Here is a 19,684-nt window from a genome sequence, read left to right on the forward strand (position 1 = left end):
TAGAGTTCTGTAATACTACGTATTTATGAGTCTCTGGGTACTCTATCCAGTAGGTCTTACTCTGTCGAGTAAGGGCGAGTTGCAGATTAAAATAGTTTCTGACCTGTTGGGTACTCGATCAAGTAACGTGGATACTCGATCGAGTTAGGGGGCACTCGATCGAGTACCTTAGCTACTCGATCGAGTAGCCGGTTTACGGGGGATGATTTCTTGGGTTTTGTTAATAATGCGATTAGAGTATATAATACTTCCGTCATTGTTCTTAAAACACTTTTTAAAACCTAATCACTGTGAGAAGAGAAATCAAACTACGTCATTCGCTTTAATCGCATTGTTGGCAAATCCCGGAGCTTGGAAGGTCGGATTTCACCTTTCTTTATACCGTTGTGATCCTTGCGTTGAGGGTAAGACCTATATACCATTTTTATGATGTTTCTTTAAAGTTGGTTAAACCCTAATTTGGGGATTTGGGGGTTTTGTTGTTTGTATGATTGGCAGTGATTATGTGTTTGTATATTAGGAGGAGGATTCGTAGAGGAAGCGTTTTGATATCACCGTGAGATCGTCGATTGTTGTGCTTTCCAGGTAGGGTTTCCCTACTCAGTATTAATTACATAATGTGTGGTGATTGTGCTGTAGTTAGTGATTGTTGATTGATTCAGACGGTTGTTGAAGTTGTATTGTGATTGCTGATTGTTTGTCTATGGTTCTCGAGATGCGTTCTCGGCTGAGTGGAGTCACTTGCGGGAGTGGCTTCACGCCCTAGTTTCGCCCTTCGTGGAACCCGCCATGAAAGGGGAGTTCACATTAACAGGACAGGGTTATCGCTCGGTATGATGAGCGGGGATTTGGTGGGTACGGCTGCGGTCCCCCACTGGCAGGGTTGGTCCAGTGGACAGTCAGTGACGGAGATTGATTGGAGTGGGTGATTGTGTGTGACTGCTTGAGCTCTCTTGATTACTGTATTGTTGGTTATATTAATTGTGTGAATAGTACTGACCCCGGTTTATTGTTTTAAAACCTGCGGTGATCAATTCGGGGATGGTGAGCAGATATTGAGCAGGTATGAGTTGAGTACTGGGATAGCTGGGATGTACCACCGTCTGATGATAGAAGTCTTCCGCTCTAGCTAAGTAGTTTTCATAAAAATTTCAATTAGATCAGTAGACAGTTGGTTTGAGAACATGTATACGTATTTTGGTTTGGTTTTTGGATTGTAACCTTTCACTAAAGTATTTCTATTTAAACGTTGTTTCATTATTGTTTATTTGATTATCATTGCCTCGGGTAACCGAGATGGTAACATCCTTATACCTGGGTGGTCCTGGTAAGGTACTTGGAGTATGGGGGTGTTACAAAATGGTATCAGAGCGACGATCCTGAAACCTGTAACCAATGAACCTAATGAATATAGGGAGTCAATTAAAATGAACCCGGGGTAAAGGTTGTAGGAGCTAATGCAAAGGCTTGGGAGACGTCCTAAAGTCGCGAACTCGCCCTACAATTTTGAACCGGTCATATGAGGGGTGTATGTCAAGTCGTATGAGTTGTTTGTTCGCTTGTGTGTGGATGTGATGAAGTATGTTGTAATTGTTGGATGTTTGGAGTAGAAGGTTGAGAATATGAATGAAAGATTGATGAGACATATAGAATTGTGTTGGAATAAGAAGCATGTTGGATGTTTACTATGTGGCTTTTGATAACATGATATATTTATTTCGTTAATCATATGAAGAGTTGAGTTGCATAGTATGCTTAACTATGATATAATGTTGTGTTTATAAAGTTGTTTTATATGTTGGGATATGATATAGCATGCGGGTAGCATATTCGAGTTAGCATGACTCGATCGAGTGGGTCTGACTCTATCGAGTGGGTATTTGACGATTTTGTAACCAGAATCGTGTTTTTGGGTACTCGATCGAGTACCTCGGGCACTCGATCGAGTAGGGGGTCACTCAATCGAGTAGCCTGGCTACTCGGTCGAGTATGTTAGAGATCAGAAGGTCTGTTTGGGGTCTGATGTCGAGGCACTCGATCGAGTATGGGGGCACTCGATCGAGTAGCCTCTTACTCGATCTAGTAGGTTTAGGCACTCGATCGAGTGTGTTTTGGGCAGTCCGCTTTCGTGTTTTGAGGTTTCAGTGCGTATGTTTATGTCTACCCTTTCTTATATAGTTTTAAGATGCCGCCCAAGAGAAACGCGTATTATGCGAGAGCTGAGACCATGAATATGGATGATATCGTTAAGATGTTGGAGCACCAAGATGCTCTTACTGAGGCCTTAAAGAAAGTGAATAAGGATAAGGAGGTTGATCACTCTAAGATCAGTCTCTATATAGCGAGGTTTAACCCAAAAGAGTACACGGGAACCGGGGAACCAAATGTAACACCCCCAAATCCAGAGGAGCCTTAATTAGGCCTTCCTTAGCATATAAGGGCATTACCATCTCGGTTGCCCGAGGATAGTAATAATCAAATGTCGATAAAAGAACTATTATGTTATATTATAAGTGATTTAAAACCAACTGATGAAATAAACGATACAACCCAAAAACTACTCGCTATAACTATCAAATCTCGTGAAGACTCATCCCTGCCCGGACTCCAGCTATCAACGATATCAACACCTGCTAAGACAGACGGCTCACCATAAGGGATCACGGCAGACACATAAAACAACAAGACAACCACATAAGGTCAGTACTGAGATAAGATACAACAATGCCAACAACACCTAACAATACAACACAACACAATCAGTCACACACAAGCACACCCACACCGATCAATCTCCGTCACTGACTGTCCACTGGACCAGCCCTGCCAGTGGGGGACCGCAGCCGTACCCACCAAATCCCCGCTCATCATACCGAGCGATAACCCTGTCCCATTAATGTGCACATCCCCTCCCGTGGCGGGTTCCCCGGAGGGCGAACTAGGGCGTGAAGCCACTCCCGCAAGTGACTCCACTCAGCCGAGAATGTATCTCGAGAACCAGAGAACAAACAATCAGCAATCACAATACAACATCAACAACCGTCTGAACCAATCAACAACGACACAACAATCGACACACACTAGACTATCTACAGAAACTGAGTAGGCGAACCTACCTTTAAGCAACTGCAACCAATCCATGCCAACATATGACATATCCAGCAATCAAGCAAAGCCTATAACCACAACACAACCATCTATTACTATCAAGCAAACCCTAACTGCAAAGACAAGGATATGGATGATGATGACGACATACCTATGAGGAGAAACCCGGCAAAAGACCGTTACCCGACTCAAGCTATGCTCTCCTAAGGCACAAGGACCTTCAAAAGGCTTCCATGGAGGTTCTATGGTGAAGGGAAGGGAAAGGGGCGACTAGAGGATAGAAGGAATGAGGCGGAAATGATTTGCGGGTTTAACAAAACGCGATTAAAAACCCTCGCTGAAAACCCGATACTCGATCGAGTACCACACATACTCGATCGAGTGACCCCCTACTCGATCGAGTAACCACGCTACTCGATCGAGTAGCCTCTACTCTATCGAGTACCACCCATAACTCGTAACCCAAGATGGCTTTGGCACGCACTTCTAAGAACTATTCCCGCTCCCAAGGTCAGTCAATGCTGGTCAAAGGGTCCCTTAAAGGGCGGGTATTATAGTCTTCCCCCCTTAAAAAGAACTTCATCCCCGAAGTTCAACTCACCTACCTCAACACACAAGACACGGGAACAACGATCTCACCACTCTTTTGACACAAGTCACCTACTCTCTTGAAACGCCATCCCCCATGTCATCATCATCATTATCTAACGTACTAAGTATATGTACATGTATATGTATATGTATATCGGCTCTTACAAACCATCGTTTAAAACACCGACTTTGCAATGCAAACCAACACCAACAACGATCGCCCGTCATATTACGGGACTACTCCATTCACTAGTAACAACTATCAATACGAAACATATCTCATATCAACTTCATGCCGCACGACTATACCACTATGTTACTCAACAACGCAATTCTACTACGACACATTGCACCACAACTATTTCTTTACGACCAACTTTTAAACATGCTATCAATTTTCACTTCAACGTATGAATTACTCGACGAACAAAAGTAACCAATTTTCACTTCATACAATCATAGTAACCACGGTAAAAGAAAACTTTGCAAATAATCAACAAGACATTATAAACGAACAACAACATAGTCTCAAAATCAGCCTTTTTATTTTGCGACATTACTCTTCCCCTCTAAAAAGGAACTTCGTCCCCGAAGTTCACCACCAAATTACCACACATATTACCTATTACTTGTATCATGTGATAAATTAAAACCATATTATTTATTACGGACATTACTCACTAATTATATTCTCATTAAATTAGAAAAACATATACAACTCATCCGAAGAACTAGCCGTCGTCGAGAAAGCATGTTAAGTGTATCATTCGAATTTGTATATATATATATATTGAATTTGGTGAAATATAACTTGCAGACTAAACGGATGTACAATGAATGCAATTAGAATAATTACAACTCCACTATTCGAAGCAAATACGCCTTTAAAACTAAGCACGACTTCCAACATATGAATTGAACGGTCCGAACATGTTACTACTCACTAATAACAACGTTAGACACCAAACTTGCAATTATATAACAATTAAACAATTTTAATTTACGAAAAGTTCTTGTAACAGTGCTACTCGATCGAGTAAGTAGTGGTACTCGATCGAGTGTCGTGCTACTCGATCGAGTGTCTTGGCTACTCGATCGAGTAGCCCTGAGATCAGAATGTCTCTTCTCTGCCACACCTATCGCTACTCGATCGAGTACAGCGTACTCTGTCGAGTACTTATAGGTCGAAATTTTTGGGAAAACTGCCATAACCACACATATATATATATATATATATATATATATATATATACAAAATCGTCACATAACTTGAGTCGGAATGACATCCCGACTCACAAAATCCTGCAACAAAGTCAAGTAGTAAATCCGGCCTTATGGCCAAGCATACAAATCCGAAAATAAAAGGTTCTAACAACCAACAACTACCAACATCCAAGACCAACAATCATAACAAAGATAAAGAAATAGAAGTATCACTCCTGCTGCTGCTGCTGCTCCTCCTCCATCACCTCATCACCACCACCATCACCTCCCGAGGTGCCCGCTCCCGATGACCCGATCCCTGAATCAACTCCCGCTCCATCTCCCGGACCTACGTGCCATGGGGTCAAACCACCATAGGGAAAGGACTGAGGCGTCCCCCAAGCTGACTGATCCACTCCGTAAGAGTGGAAAACCCAACTGTAGTCCCCGACTCCACTCCACCAAACCGGATGCGGTCCCTCGGTCCCAATTCCCTGAGAGTACGCCATCTCATGCATGTTCCGGAGTGTCAAGGTAGATGACACTCTCTCTGCTAAGTAGCTCGATCGCGTCTCCGGGGTGTCGTGGTAAGGGTAGCACGGGAAAGGGTGCTGCTGTGGTAGTGCTACCGGCCGTGGTCTAGTCTTAGCGATCCTTTCTCTCACTCTACGGGGTCCTCTCCCCAACATGGCCATCTCCTCCCTGACCGCCGCGTTCTCTCCCTTCTTCGGCTCGGGCATCACCTGGAGAATCACGTCATCGATGAGATAGGTCTGCAACTGGCAGGGCACATCATCCTCCTCCTCCTCGTCGGAGTCAACAGCTGTCACCACCGGCTCTAACGGCTCGGTCGGTGGAAGGTGCTCAGGAGCCGGGATCCCCATCCAACTCATCCCCCACACTCTCCAGGCTAGGCTACCATCGGCCAAAGTTCTCAACCATTTCAGGTCGAGGTAGTAGTCACGGTCCATCGTAGGCACCGGTGTATCCAGAGGCACATACTCCGCAGAAGCCTCAAAGGAGGTTAGCTTTTCAGCTAATCGAGTGGCGATAGCGCCACAACTCAGGTACCGGGAAGAGGCAATAGCCATCAAAGCAAGGCTAGCGCAGACGATGGCAGGAGCATTGAAGACCACCTTCCTGGCCTGCTCCGGGTTCAAGTACGACATCAAAAGCAACACCTCATGGTTATTCAGCTTACTGATATACGGTCTATCATAAAGGAGGTTCGAAAGAGAACGAAGAAAGATCCTCAATGTAACATGCTGAACGTCATTAATCAGCATGTTGCTTGAGGTGGGAGCCGGCTTTCCGGTCAGACAAGGCATTAGGCGGCAGACACCGCACTCAGCAGGAATATCAGTGATAGAATCCTTGGGAGGCTTGGCCAACCCAAGGTGAGAAGCAAAAAGGTCCATAGTAAGCAAGAAACTGGTATTCATCAACCGAAACTCAACGGTCTGGGCAGCTGGGTCATAGCTAAAGGAGCTCAGAAACTCCAAGGTAAGAAAAGTGTAGGAGTGTTTCCTCAGCCAATACAAACCCGTAAAGCCCAAGGTCTCAAATATGTGACGGACATCCGTCTCTATTCCCAACTCAGTCAGAAGTGTGGTATCCACACACCTCGTTGGTCTCATTTTGCGTTTTTGCAAAGCTACAAAACGCTCTCTTTGTTTGAAATCTACAAACACTACTGAAGGGTATTCCAGTATCGCGGGTACCACAGGTCCACTGCCTTCCCCAATCTCAGGCTGTGTCACCCTTCCCCGTTTACTCTGACGGGTCCCTACGTTCGGTCTCGGCATCTGTTTCAGCATATAACTTAAACAAATTTGTATAGGCATGTGAAGCACATAATTCATACATTTGAACTTTGAATGCGAAGCTAAGTACACACGTCACCAACGAATTCGCAATTTGATATGCAAACTCAGTTTATAGCCACTCATGTTCAATAGTTGTGAAAAGTTTATCATGGCGAACACATATACCCAACCAATTCTAACATCCTAGCATGATTCAATGTTACTCCATACACACTTTTAATAACATGTGAGGTACTTGTACATGCTCATAGAAAAGTAATTTAGAACATACCATCATCAACTTTCATTATTAGACACAAAACAATTCAATTAGGCTTGTCAGGCGGTCTCTACAGCTGTAACAATTTTGACATATTCCCCATCAATTAACATTACCACTATCATATTGAAGTTTATCCCTTACCTAAACATTCATATTCATCACCAAATTTCAAATATAGAAGACGAATTTCAATTTGGGGCACTTTTATGACGGAGTTTTAAGGCAACTTTTAAGGTGAAAATCATCAAAACTCATCCTTCAACATGATATATATAATGTATAGCACTCAATTCCATCATCTAATTAATGTAAAACAGCCAAAATAAATTTTTGATTTCGTAACCCTAGAAATTTCGGCCCCCAAATTTCGTGATTTCTAATCTATTTTACAGCAATTAATCACCAACAATCAAGAAAAGAAGGTATGTGAATCATATTACAATAATTAAAAGCAATAATTTATCCACATGAATCGAAAATTTCAGATTACACCTTCATTCCAACAAATTTAAAGCAATAAAAGCATGTAAATAGAGGAAAGATCATACCTTGATTAAATAGGCAAGTAAAAGAACAAAACTAACAAGTAATTAACCCAAACTAGTCACCACAACCACAAGAGATGAGGAAGCTTTTGAGAGGAATATAGGATTAGGGTTCTAAATAAGAAGGAGAAATGAGAGGAATAAGGAAGAATAGGGGTTTTAAGAAACCCGTAAGTGGCTCTGTACTGTAGCCTACTCGATCGAGTGTCTATGGTACTCGATCGAGTACCACCCTACTCGATCGAGTATGAGATATTTCGTCGAGTATCTGCAGAAATTTTTCCACATCCCGACGTCATAGCTTCTTAACTAGATCGAGTGAGGTCTACTCGGTCTAGTACGCACTCGCACTCGGTCAAGTATAGTTAAGTACTCGGTCAGAAATACGAGATAAATCAAAGATTCCTGCAAAAACAATACCGCATGTCAATTCCAAACTGAGTTCGGAATTCGCCACTAGTCATCACACTTACTCACGCATTACCATTATTACTCAAGCTTACCATATCGTCTCAACAATTAAGGCTTATGCCATACTATGCTACAACAAATTACTCAACTCGGTTTACCTGCTACCGAGTCATTCATAAGCATAATCACGTTATCATACCTTACTTAAACTTATCTTACCGCATTACTACCAACTCGTGTTCACATCAATATGAAACTTATAATTAACATTAATTCGTTCTTTCACATGTCATAAAATATAATGTATACTCTACATAACAAATTAATCTATCATATTCCAAATCCAATCATAAGCAAATCATCTTACATAAATCGTTTGTCACGCAGCGAAAAAATTTCAACCAATAAACAAGGCATATATGCATTACTATATGCTATGTTTCATATTATAACTCAACAATTCTATAACTATACCGTTATTAACAATCCTGAAGCAAATACCAACACGATTACTATTCATACCATAGTATACACTTCCACATTTTTACCACTCGATCATCTATACCCTTGCCACGTTTCTCATAATCATCGTATAAGCCCACTAATCATGCCAATACTTCACTAAGCACCCTCCAAATGCAACTAACCCATCTCTACGTTAGCAAAGACTCAACCTCAAATAATTCCGTCATAACTAACATATACATCACATATATACACACGGACTCCACATTCCCATACCTTGTGACTAGCTTAAGTACTATGGGGCCAAGATTTTGAAATGAGGACGCCTACTCACCCAAAATCTAGCATCAGCTGGGGCTCCCATTATACATACACCAGGTTCATTTTATTAGACTCGTTAAGTTCATTAAGTTCATTTATTACAGGTTCCAAAATCGTCGCTCTGATACCACTTTGTAACACCCCCATATCCAGAGGAGCCTTAACTAGGCCTTCCTTAGCATATAAGCGCATTACCATCTCGGTTGCCCGAGGACAGTAATAATTAAATATCGATAAAAGAACTATTATGTTATATTACAAGTGATTTAAAACCAACTGATGAAATAAACGATACAACCCAAAAACTACTCGCTATAACTATCAAATCTCGTGAAGACTCATCCCTGCCCAGACTCCAGCTATCAACGATATCAACACCTGCTAAGACGGACTGCTCACTATAAGGGATCACGGCAGACACATAAAACAACAAGACAACCACACAAGGTCAGTACTGAGATAAGATACAACAATGCCAACAACACCTAAGAATACAACACAACACAATCAGTCACACACAAGCACACCCACACCGATGAATCTCCGTTACCGACTGTCCACTGGACCAGCCCTGCTATTTTGGGACCGCAGCCGTACCCACCAAATCCCCGCTCATCATACCGAGCGATAACCCTGTCCCATTAATGTGCACATCCCCTCCCATGGCGGGTTCCACGGAGGGCGAAACTAGGGCGTGAAGCCACTCCCACAAGTGACTCCACTCAGTCGAGAACGTATCTCGAGAACCAGAGACAAACAATCAGCAATCACAATACAACATCAACAACCATCTGAACCAATCAACAACGACGCAACAATCGACACACAATAGACTATCTACAGAAACTGAGTAGGCGAACCTACCTTTAAGCAAATACAACCAATCCATGCCAACATATGACATATCCAGCAATCAAGCAAAGCCTATAACCACAACACAACCATCTATTACTATCAAGCAAACTCTAACTGCAAAGGCAAGGATATGGATGATGATGACGACATACCTATGAGGAGAAACCCGGCAAAAGACCACTACCCGACTCAAGCTATGCTCTCCTAAGGCACAAGGACCTTCAAAAGGCTTCCATGGAGGTTTTATGGTGAAGGGAAGGGAAAGGGGTGACTAGAGGATAGAAGGAATGAGGCGGAAATGATTTGAGGATTTAACAAAACGCGATTAAAAACCCTCGCTGAAAACCCGATACTCGATCGAGTACCACACATACTCGATCGAGTGACCCCCTACTCGATCGAGTAACCACGCTACTCGATCGAGTAGCCTCTACTCTATCGAGTACCACCCATAACTCGTAACCCAAGATGGCTTTGGCACGCACTTCTAAGAACTATTCCCGCTCCCAAGGTCAGTCAATGCTGGTCAAAGGGTCCCTAAAAGGGCGGGTATTACACCAAACCTTCTTGACAACTGGCATCGTGAGATGGAGAACATATTAGACCTGGTTCACTGTCCTAATGAGATGAGAGTAGAACAAGCTGCGTTCTACCTGAGGGAAGCAGCTGGCAAGTGGTGGGATACTGTGAAAGTGAGTGCTAGGGAGATGTATGCAAACCAGGGCTTACCTGCTATACCGTGGGAAGGGTTTCGGAGGGCTCTGAGGAAAGAGTTTGTACCAGAGCATGTGAGGAGTAAGCTGAGGGAAAAGTTTGATGGGTTTAAGATGACATCTGATATGTCAGTTGCTGAGTACTACAAGTAGTTTAATGAGAAGTCTAGGTATGCTGAGGATATGGGTTTGAGTGAGGAGAACTCCAGCGCCGAGGTTTGAGAGAGGGTTGACACCCAATATTATGGATAAGTTACCCGTGGGAGTCCTTACCGATGTTAAGGAAGCTTATGAGAGGGCTGGGAGAGCTGAGAGGTTGGTGGAGATGGCTCAGGAGAGAGTGAGTGAGAAAAGAAAGGCTGAGAGTGAGGGTGGTGGCCAATCTAGTCATAAGAAAGGCAACCACATCCAAGCTAGAGAGTTTTCTTCTAGGTCAGGATTCAGTGTTGGGGCTTCCTTTGGGCGTGGCCGTGTGAGTGGTAGTGGTAGTTGGGGGATTACCTGCTATGGTTGTGGTGGTGTAGGCCACAAGAGACATGAGTGCACGAGTGCACCGGGAGCTTTTCAGGGATCGGCTCGGGGGAGCTATTCTCAGGGACCTGCACAGAGTTATGCGAGTAATAGACTGTCTGGGTCATGTTCTAACCGCGGAAGTCAGAGCTATCAGGGTGGAGGTAACCGCAATGGCAGTAATTCTTATCAGAAACCAGCTACGAACAACAACAACAATCAGGGGTCGGGTGCTAAGCCGACCACATCACCAAGATCTTGTCCAGGAGGTGGACAGAAGACCAGTGGAAAGCTGTTCATAATGGACAAGAAAGCAGCTGAGGAGGATGCACATGTTATCACTGGTACTTTTATTATTAACGGTATTCATACCTTTGTTTTGTTTGATTCGGGGGCGTCTTAGTCGTTTGTATCTTCGAGTCATGTTAAACGATTGGGTTTGAGGGTATATGAGTCTGTAAGTGAGAAAGTTTTTATAACTTCGGGTGGGTCTGTATCATGTGGGAGGTTGTTTAGAGATGTATCTATGATAGTTGGGCAAGTGGATCTACCTGTGGACTTGGTAGAGTTTCCTTTTGACGATTTTGAGATGATGGTTGGGATGGATTGGTTGGGAAAGTATAAAGCTAAGATAGACTGTCATCAAAGGAAATTTTCTTTGAGAGGGCCTAAGGGTGTTAGTGTGTCTTATCGTGGGTTTCTAGTCAAACCCAAAGTTAAGTTGATTGCAGCTGTCACCTTGAAGACTTATCTGAGGAAGGGGTGCCCTTTGATCTTGTGCCATGTGAGAGATGACCGGATAGAGAGTCCGACAGTTGATCAGATACCAGTGGTGGGAGAGTTTGCAGATGTTTTTCCAGAGGAGATTCCGGGGTTGCCACCGAAGAGGGAGATAGATTTCACCGTTGAGTTGAAACCGGGTGTAATACCCTGTATTTAAGACGGTAGAATTATATTAAAATAAGTTTTAAATGATATTTGATAATTAAATTAATTGGATAATTAATTTGTAAGACGGAAATAAAATAATTAAATAATATTTAGATGGAAATTGAAGGAGCCGTGTATGGCACGTGTGTGAGGCGTGTGGTGTAATGTTAATGACGGAATTATAATCGTATGTTACTAATACTAATAATAATAATAATAATAATAATAATAATAATAATAATAATAATAATAATAATAATAATAATAATAATAATAATAATAATAATAATAATAATAATAATAATAATAATAATAAGAAGAAGAAGAAGAAGAAGAAGAAGAATAGTAGTAGTAGTAGTAATAGTAATAGCATATAATATAATATAGTAATTTTCCTAATATCGCTCTATAAGACCTAACTTATCACTATAAATAGATGGCGTGACCTCATAAGAAACCTTATTTTTTTCACAAAAAGACATAATATTCACATAAAAGAAAAGAGGAGGAAGAACTATCTAGAAGATCGTCACAAGGTGACGGAATTGTTGGGAAGCTTTAATTGGATTTCTACTCATTGGATTGCGGTATACGGAGTATTTGCTTGCCAGGTAGGATAACGATTCTACTAGACCTATTAATTGTGTATCATCTTATTTAATTGGATGTTGTGTTAATTGAATTGAACTGTTTGGATAATTGGATTATACATATCTTGTATATGGTGATTGGAAGGAGTTGTATTGGATATTCTCGAGACGGTGTGGTAGGTAGTCGTTATTGTTGCTACAGTTGGTTTGATAATGAGTTGGATATCAGGTTTAGCCTGGCCGAGGTAGACATCATGGTAAGAGCCTTCGGGTGATGTTATATAAACTTACTGGCTGAGGTAGACATCATGGTAAGAGCCTTCGGGTGATGTATTATAAACTTACTGGCAGACACCGTTTAATGCCTTTGTGGTGGTGTATTGGGAGAAAAGTTGATTTGGCGTTGGTGTTCGAATCTTTGTACTATTTATATTATCTGGCTGGAGATTGTTATCCTACTCAACCTCGTGGTTGACAGTGTATTCGTGAACACCTGTGATGAACCATAATGGGGAGCAGATTTGACAGGTACTAAAGATTAGCTGACTTGGGAGCATTGGGACGTGAGCTCGACTTGGACCATAGTTGCTGTCTAGATCACTTAGTTGACTTATACAACTTTATTTATGTAATTTCCGCTGCGTAGTAAATTGTAATGTTAAGGTTTAAATTTAATCGGTTGGCAATGTAATAAGATCGTTACTTCAGTTAAAGTTATTAAAGTACTTTGGTTTGTTTTAATTTGTATCATTTACCTCGGGCAACCGAGATGGTAACAGTCCTATTTATTGGGAATGTCTTGCTAAAGGCTCCTAAATAAATGGGGGTGTTACAAAGTGGTATCACTCAGATTTGAAAAGGGGTTAACAACTACTATTAAGAAGAGACTTGCAGCTGGTCAGCCAAGTACCATGGATGATGTTTATCAGCGAGCTGGGCACGCGGAGAGGATTGCAGATATGTTAAAGGAAGAGAAGAGGGAGAAGGAGGAAAAGAAGGGGAAGGGCGAGAAGAGGAAGGTAGAAATTACAACTGAGAGTGCAGGAGGTAGTAAGAAGCAGAGTGTGGGTCAAACTCAATCATATTTTTCGAGTGGAGGGTTGTCTAGTGGAGCTGGTAATGTGAATTGTTTCAGGTGTGGGAAGCCGGGACATAGGAGGTTTGAGTATAGAGTAAATTTGGAGAGGCAAGGGAGTGGTGTTGGAAATGGGAATCAGAATGGGGGTTACTATACTCCTATGTCAGGATATGGGAGCAATCAAGACCGGGGCCGGAGCAATCAGGTGAATTTTAATAATAGCTACAATTAGAGCTACAATAATAGGCAAGCCAAAGGAGTTGATCAGAGTAATGGTGGAAAGACATTTGGAACAGCTAGCACCGTACAAGGGAGTGGGAAGAAGAGTAACTAGGGTTTATTAGGAGGAATGAAGTCTTATCATTTAAAATTATTTAAGTTGTTAGTGGTTAATAAGGTAGTAGTAGTTCCGAAACTTCGGGACGAAGTTTATTTTTAGGAGGGTAGAATGTGACACCTCATGTTTTAAGTTTATTTTGTGGTACATTTTCGCATTTTTAGTTAATTTGGTCATACATTTTGATAAGAATGATATAGTTTGATAATGATTAAGAAAGTTAATTATGTTGCAATGATAATGAGTTGAAATGGTATTTAGATGTGTTGATGGTTTCATAAGGCTTTTGTAGCATTTTTAGGTGAACTTCGGACGAAGTTCATTTTAAGGGGGAAGACTAACAATACCCTGTATTTAAGACGGTAGAATTATATTAAAATAAGTTTTAAATGATATTTGATAATTAAATTAATTGGATAATTAATTTGTAAGACGGAAATAAAATAATTAAATAATATTTAGACGGAAATTGAAGGAGCCGTGTATGGCACGTGTGTGAGGCGTGTGGTGTAATGTTAATGACGGAATTATAATCGTATGTTACTAATACTAATAATAATAATAATAATAATAATAATAATAATAATAATAATAATAATAATAATAATAATAATAATAATAATAATAATAATAATAATAATAATAATAATAATAATAATAATAATAATAATAATAATAATAATAATAATAATAATAATAATAATAATAATAATAAGAAGAATAGTAGTAGTAGTAATAGTAATAGCATATAATATAATATAGTAATTTTCCTAATATCGCTCTATAAGACCTAACTTATCACTATAAATAGATGGCGTGACCTCATAAGAAACCTTATTTTTTTCACAAAAAGACATAATATTCACATAAAAGAAAAGAGGAGGAAGAACTATCTAGAAGATCGTCACAAGGTGACGGAATTGTTGGGAAGCTTTAATTGGATTTCTACTCATTGGATTGCGGTATACGGAGTATTTGCTTGCTGGGGATAACGATTCTACTAGACCTATTAATTGTGTATCATCTTATTTAATTGGATGTTGTGTTAATTGAATTGAACTGTTTGGATAATTGGATTATACATATCTTGTATATGGTGATTGGAAGGAGTTGTATTAGATATTCTCGAGACGGTGTGGTAGGTAGTCGTTATTGTTGCTACAGTTGGTTTGATAATGAGTTGGATATCAGGTTTAGCCTGGCTGAGGTAGACATCATGGTAAGAGCCTTCGGGTGATGTTATATAAACTTACTGGCTGAGGTAGACATCATGGTAAGAGTCTTCGGGTGATGTATTATAAACTTACTGGCAGACACCGTTTAATGCCTTTGTGGTGGTGTATTGGGAGAAAAGTTGATTTGGCGTTGGTGTTCGAATCTTTGTACTATTTATATTATCCGGTGGAGATTGTTATCCTACTCAACCTCGTGTTGACAAAGTGTATTCGTGAACACCGTGATGAACCATAATGGGGAGCGATTTGACAGTACTAAAGATTAGCCGACTTGGGAGCATTGGGACGTGAGCTCGACTTGGACCATAGTTGCTGTCTAGATCACTTAGTTGACTTATACAACTTTATTTATGTAATTTCCGCTGCGTAGTAAATTGTAATGTTAAGGTTTAAATTTAATCGGTTGGCAATGTAATAAGATCGTTACTTCAGTTAAAGTTATTAAAGTACTTTGGTTTGTTTTAATTTGTATCATTTACCTTGGGCAACCGAGATGGTAACAGTCCTATTTATTGGGAATGTCTTGCTAAAGGCTCCTAAATAAATGGGGGTGTTACACCGGGGACGGGGCCAATCTCTAAGGCACCGTACCGGATGGGTCCTAAAGAGATGGAGGAGCTCAAAAAACAGTTAGATGATCTGATAGAGAAGGGATACATTATACCTAGTGTATCGCCGTGGGGAGCACCAGTTCTTTTCGTGAAGAAGAAAGATGGGAGTTTGAGGTTGTGCATAGATTACAGGGAGCTGAACCGAGTGATAGTGAAGAACAAGTATCCTTTGCCAAGGATAGATGACCTGTTTGATCAGTAGAGTGGTGCATCGGTCTTTTCTAAGATTGATTTGAGGTCGGGATACCATTAGGTGAAGATTAGAGAGATGGACATACAAAAGACAGCTTTCACGTCGAGGTATGGTCATTATGAGTACGTGGTGATGCCGTTTGGGTTATCTAATGAACCGGCTGTGTTTATGGACTTGATGAACAAAATCTTCAGACAGTTTTTAGATAAGTTTGTGGTGGTGTTTATCGATGACATCTTAGTCTACTCTAAGACTAAGGAGGAGCATGAGGAGCATCTGAGGATTGTGTTGCAGACCTTGGGGGAGAATGAGTTATATGCTAAGCTGTCCAAGTGTGAGTTCTGGTTAGAGAAAGTTGCTTTTCTGGGGCATGTGATCTCTAAGGAGGGAGTAGCTATGGATCCGGCAAAGATTGAGGCAGTGACAAAGTGGGAAGCACCAAAGAATGTTGCTGAGATTAGGAGTTTCTTGGGTTTAGCTGGATATTACAGACTGTTCGTGAAAGATTTCTCCAAGATAGCTAGACCTATGACAGCTTTGATGAGGAAAGAGAACAGGTTTCGTTGGGATGAGAGTTGTGAAAAGGCGTTCCAAACATTAAAGGAGCGTTTGACCATATCACCTATCTTACCATTGCCTGAAGGGATCGAGAACTTTGAGGTTATACAGATGCCTCAAATAATGGGTTGGGATGTGTGTTGATGCAGAACGGTAAGGTGATTGCCTATGCTTCTAGGCAATTGAAGCCGTATGAGGAGAACTACCCTACACATGATCTAGAGTTGGGTGCAGTGGTGTTTGCTCTCAAGATATGGAGACATTACCCTTATGGGGTGACCTTTAAGGTATTTTCGGATCACAAGAGTCTCAAGTACATCTTCACTCAAAAGGAGTTGAACATTAGACAGAGGAGGTGGATGGAGCTGATTGGCGATTATGACATGGATATTATCTACCATGAAGGGAAAGCCAATGTTGTTGCAGATGCTTTGAGTAAGAAGAGTGTACATTCCTTGTGTACAGTTCTATCTTTGATGAGGTTGAGAGATGAGGTGGGGAAGTTTGGGATACATATGATGTAGAGAGGGGATGCTATGGGAGATTTGACAGTGCAGCCTGATCTTTATGATGATATTCAAGGTAAACAGGCTATGGATCCCAAGATGGTTGAGTGGAAAGCTGGAGTAGAGAAAGGGACAGTGTCTCGATTCTCTATTTATACAGATGGTAGTTTGAGGTTCGACGGTAGGTGGTGTGTCCCTAATGATGAGGAGCTGAAAAAGACAATCATAACATAGGCACATTTTACACCGTATTCAGTACATCCAAGTGGTGACAAGCTATAAAAGGATTTGAAGAACACGTTTTGGTGGCCTGGGATGAAGAAAGAAACAGCTGAGTTTGTGGCCCGTTGTTTGACATGCCAGAGAGTTAAATGGGAGCAGCGATGACCACAAGGTAAGATTCAGTCTTTAGAGGTACCTGAGTGGAAGTGGGAATCCATTTCTATGGATTTCATCGTGGGTTTGCCAAAGAGTCAACAGGGTAACAACATGATATGGGTAATAGTGGATCGACTGACCAAGTCAGCTCACTTTGTACCAATGAAAGATACATGGACTAAAGCACAATTAGCTATGGCTTATCGGAAGAATGTGCCTAAGTTACATGGAGTCCCTAAGGACATAGTGTCTGACACAGATGCGAGATTTATCTCAAGGTTTTGGAAAGAGTTGCAGGAATCTTTGGGAACAACTTTGAAGATGAGTACATCTTTTTATCCTGCGACAGATGGTCAGACTGAGAGAACAATCAAAACTCTTGAGGATATATTACGAGCTTGCGTGGTGGACTTTGGTGGTAGCTGGGAACAGAGGTTGGATTTGATAGAGTTTTCTTACAACAACAGCTGCCACACTAGTATTGGCATGGCACCATTTGAGGCTTTATATGGGAGGAGATGCAGGAGTCCGATTTGTTGGGACGATAGTGCTGAGGCAGTGGTTCTAGGACTAGAGATGGTACATGAGATGGTTGAACAGATTAAGATGATCAGGGAACGGATGAGAGCAGCTCAGGATAGGCAAAAGAGTTATGCAGATCTACATCGCCGGGATATAGAGTTTCAGGTAGGGGATAAGGTTCTTCTGAAAGTGTCTCATATGCGTGGGGTTATGAGATTTGGGAAGAAAGGCAAGCTGAGTCAGAAGTTCATCGGGCCTTATGAGATCTTGGAGCGAGTTGGGGAGGTTGCATATCGTCTGGCTTTACCGGCTGCGTTAGAGAGAGTGCATAATGTGTTTCATGTATCGCAGCTGCGGAAGTATGTGACCCGTCACATGTGTTAGTGGTAGAGAGCTTAGAGTTAGATGAGTTCTTATCATATCTTGAGGTACCTAAGCAGATTCTTGACCGGAAGGTTAGGAAGACTAGGAGTGGTGAGACAGTTTTGCTTAAGATCCTTTGGTCTAACCACGAGACTGAAGAAGCTACATGGGAGGCAGAGGATGCCATGAGAGAGCGTTACCCTTTCCTTTTTGATCAGGTATGTATGGTTACGGGGACCTGTTGGGTACTCGATCGAGTAACGTGGATACTCGATCGAGTAAGGGGGCACTCGATCGAGTACCTTAGCTACTCGATCGAGTAGCCGGTTTACGGGGGATGATTTCTCGGGTTTTGTTAATAATGCGATTAGAGTATATAATACTTCCGTCATTGTTCTTAAAACACTTTTTAAAACCTAATCACTGTGAGAAGAGAAATCAAACTACGTCATTTGCTTTAATCGCATTGTTGGCAAATCCCGGAGCTTGGAAGGTCGGATTTCACCTTTCTTTATACCGTTGTGATCCTTGCGTCGAGGGTAAGACCTATATACCATTTTTATGATGTTTCTTTAAAGTTGGTTAAACCCTAATTTGGGGATTTGGGGGTTTTGTTGTTTGTATGATTGGTAGTGATTATGTTTTTGTATATTAGGAGGAGGATTCGTAGAGGAAGCGTTTTGATATCAGCTGTGAGATCGTCTGATTATTGTGCTTTTAAGGTAGGGTTTCCCTACTCAGTATTAATTACATAATGTGTGGTGATTGTGCTGTAGTTAGTGATTGTTGATTGATTCAGACGGTTGTTGATGTTATATTGTGATTGCTGATTGTTTGTCTCTGGTTCTCGAGATGCGTTCTCGGCTGAGTGGAGTCACTTGCGGGAGTGGCTTCACGCCCTAGTTTCGCCCTTCGTGGAAACCGCCATGGAAGGGGATGTGCACATTAATGGGACAGGGTTATCGCTCGGTATGATGAGCGGGGATTTGGTGGGTACGGCTCGCGGTCCCCCATCGGCGGGCTGGTCCGGTCCAGGACGATCGGTGACGGAGATTGATTGGAGTGGGTGATTGTGTGTGACTGCTTGAGCTGTCTCGATTACTGTATTGTTGGTTATATAAATTGTGTGAATAGTAATGACCCCGGTTTTTTGTTTTAAAACCTGCGATGATCCATTCGGGGATGGTGAGCAGATATTGAGCAGGTATGATTTGAGTACTGGGATAGCTGGGATGTGCCACCGTCTGATGATAGAAGTCTTCCGCTGTAGCTAAGTAATTTTCATAAACATTTCAGTTAGATCAGTAGACAGTTGGTTTGAGAACATGTATACGTATTTTGGTTTGGTTTTTGGATTGTAACCTTTCACTAAAGTATTTCTATTTAAACGTTGTTTCATTATTGTTTATTTGATTATCATTGCCTCGGGTAACCGAGATGGTAACATCCTTATACCTGGGTGGTCCTGGTAAGGCACTTGGAGTATGGGGGTGTTACAAGTTCATACTTTTTTATAAATGGATTATACAACTAGTCTCCTTCACTATCACTATCACTATCACTACAAATCAAT

The sequence above is a fragment of the Silene latifolia genome, chromosome Y, assembly GCF_048544455.1.
Source record: "Silene latifolia isolate original U9 population chromosome Y, ASM4854445v1, whole genome shotgun sequence".
NCBI lineage: Eukaryota > Viridiplantae > Streptophyta > Magnoliopsida > Caryophyllales > Caryophyllaceae > Silene > Silene latifolia.